The sequence below is a fragment of the Wolffia australiana genome, chromosome 2 (genome assembly GCF_029677425.1).
Source record: "Wolffia australiana isolate 7733 chromosome 2, ASM2967742v1".
Taxonomy (NCBI): Eukaryota; Viridiplantae; Streptophyta; class Magnoliopsida; order Alismatales; family Araceae; genus Wolffia; species Wolffia australiana.
Window position 1 is genome coordinate 24,845,365 of NC_135836.1, and position 3,229 is coordinate 24,848,593.

Consider the following 3,229-nt stretch of genomic DNA (forward strand, 5'->3'; position numbering starts at 1 on the left):
TTGGTGCCTCAACCAACTTAAATAAAAAAGTAACAGTAATGCTTTCTTGGCGATATTAAAAGGTGCTGTGCACCAGGACGGCTCTCTTCGGGCCATCTCCCAAGCCACGTCGACAATAAATGAGCGGAAGACTCGATGCGCAACGTCTGTCGGAAAAAAAGCCCAATTTGTTTAAGACCCCTTCGTGATGTAGATAGCTGGTAGGACAGTAAATGACGCAAAAGTATCCACACAAGTATTAGCTCGTATGCATATAAACGGCAAAACATTTTGATGGATAAATGAATGCTAGGGCGAATGAATGGTGGATTGAAGGATGAATACTTCCATCATCCTTGAATAGATAGAGACTTGAAGAGACAAGCCGTGTAAAACATTTCTAAGGGGCACCCTCGCAATCTAATCGTTCATTTTCAAGTCCACGATAGAACCAATTTCCGGATTCTTTTTTAACACAAATTTCTGTTCAATAAATTCTTAAATTATTATAATTTTTGTTTGACCTGGAGGTCTATGCATGTGCTAAGAAGTGGACAGTTGGGTGGCCTGACTTAAAGAGGTCGGTACAAGTCAAGATATGAACATATGATTTATTTCGCAGTATTTTCCCATCCAAATACCCAACGCCTCTATTAAATTACAGTCGGACAAAATAGTCAATCATTTTAACCCCCAGCTCTCATCGTTTTGAGGCAACCAACCTGCCATTGACTATCAGAATCAGAGGTATGTCATTAATAGAAGTCGACGGTAGTACTTTGTGCATTCCAACAGGAAAACATTTACTCTTTGTCAGCGAACTTTTGACCATATGACGAGGGATACATAAACAGTGTATAAATCGACGTCAAATTTTTAGTCATCTAATTTTATTGGAGGGGTAACAACGGACAAATAAATCTTTCTATACTGAACCTTTGATGGAGGTAATCTAGAAGAAAGTGGTTACAGAACAATTTGTTTCTTGTTGTTTTTGTTTCGCAGTAACTACATGGCCTGCCAAGGTGGTAGCCCCCATGAGTTGTATAAATACCTGTGTGGACCAAAGATAAATACAAGTGTTTTTTTTTTCTTTCTTGAGTGAGTGAGAAAGATCTCTTGCGTTGTCTTCTGGAGTTCTCTACAACGAGTGGTATCAGAACAAGCTTCGTGGAACTAGAAGCGTGGTGATGCCGAGACGAGGAGCAGTGCAGGTATCAGAGGCTGGTGAAGGGTCCTCTTTGGACGAAGACGGAGCCGACATGGGAGTGCCCAGAGCAACGGGTACGTTGGGTGTCTCTACTGCCTTCCCTACTCTTTCTAGGACGAACTATCCTCTATGGGCGAAGAGGATGAAAATATTGCTCGAGGCATACGGGTTGTGGAGCGGCGTCATCGAGGATGATGTGCTAAGAACGAAGGATCGTCTTGCTATGGCGACCATTTTTGGAACTATTTCAGAAGATCCTCAGCTTGAGCTTGGCGAAGACAGAAGCTCGAAGGAGACGTGGGAGACTCTTTGAGTGATGAACATCGGTGTTGACCGAGTAAAGCAAGCTCGCATTCATGTGTTGAAGCGAGAGTACGAGAACCTGAAGATGGCGGACTGTCTAAGTGACGATGACGAAGACAAGGAAGATGAAAGGACCAATCTAATGGATACAGGACAGTAGCATGTATCTGCTCTCCTGTAGTCCATCACAGAAGAACAAGACTGGAAGTTCAAAATGTGATTAGTCTTCAAGATTAAGGGGGAGAATGATGGAGGTAATCTAGAAGAAAGTGGTTACAGGAACAGTTTGTTTCTTGTAGTTTTTGTTTCATGATAGTTTTTTTGTTTCTGAATGGATGGTTCAGATAATCACAGGTAGGTGATTCTAACTGACCGGTAGTTACAAGTGAGTGAGAAAGATCTCTTGCGATTGTCTTCTGGAGTTCTCTCCAACAACCTAGTCCACTGAAGTCAACAATGGGATTTTTAAAAACCTTATAATCCAAATGCCACAAATCATCTTAACAGTTTTATTTTTTTAATTACTTTTGGCTTGCCCAGGGACCAAGGATACATGTCTACTTAAGAAATTGTGCAGTTATCAATTCATATGACGTCACAAAGGAAAAGTGATCAGATTGTTTAAAAATGTTGCCTTATAGAGCTTTAAGGATCTGGATATCGGATCCCAGTATTGATTAGAAATTAGATTCAGGTATCCGGACAACGGGATCTTTCAAAACCTTTTAATCCAAATCCAGGTGATCGTCTCAATAGTTTTATTTATTTAATTATTTTTAGCTCAAACAGTGACCAGGGACCTGTACGTCATATAAGAAATAATGCAGTTATCAGTTCATTTAACGGCGCGAATGAAAAGTGACGAGATGGTCCGTCTAAAAATTGTTCCCTTCCAGGACTCCTAGATATGGATATCGGATCTCTGTATAAATATTGGATTCAGGTATCTGAATATCGGATTCAGGTACTGAGTATCATCATTCTCCACGGTCCACACCTTTTAGATGTATATCCCATATTTGACAGTACTATACATTGGAATCAGCATTGAACCATCCAGGTGTAGACAACTGCATATGTGGATACCATATATCTGAATCTGATAACCGGACATCTGATTCCGATATCTGTACTGAGATCTGATATCAAGATATTCATAAGTTATTTGTAAAGCATGTTTGCCCCTTATGTAGGAAAAAATGTTATGTACATTAAAAGCACATATTTACCATCCACCACTAGCCCAAAATGTGTTGTGGCTACCTAACTTAACAATATGACTCATATTATTATCAGGTATACAGATAATTAGCATACTGTTGGCATAACATCACTCATGTATTACAGTTAGATACTTTTCTTTATTGTACTAATATGAAAAGGTACTATAATGTATTGAAAATATATGTCAGTATTTGGAAAAACTGATACCGTCATCTGATATTCGGATATCGGTAAAGCCAGTTACCTGATTACCCATTTCAATATCCAAATCAGCATCCAGAAAGGATAATACTATCATGGAGTAACAAATTTTTAAATAATGTACTGCATCCATTATTTTACTTGATGAAGGGTTTCACAAACGATCAGACGCGCTGAGAGCCCTCGGTAATAATCTTGCACTTGTTTGGTACATAAAGTAGAGAGACTCATTAAGAGTTTATACTTAAAAACAGGAACATGTAATGCCGGGGAAACTTGAGAAAAATATCCACAACAAAACATAGATCCCCA

The 3,229-nt window shown here is 39.2% G+C and overlaps 1 protein-coding gene across 1 annotated transcript in view; it reads right to left on the reverse strand.

Annotated features, from left to right (window-relative positions):
- Positions 1 to 3,118: 3,118 nt before the first annotated feature.
- LOC144700220 (uncharacterized) overlaps positions 3,119 to 3,229 on the reverse strand; it is a 1,266-nt gene continuing 1,155 nt past the window's right edge. Inside the window, exon 1 of the mRNA XM_078571672.1 lies at positions 3,119 to 3,229. This exon is cut by the window's right edge and continues 1,155 nt beyond it. The gene's annotated coding sequence lies outside the window, so the exon portion shown is untranslated.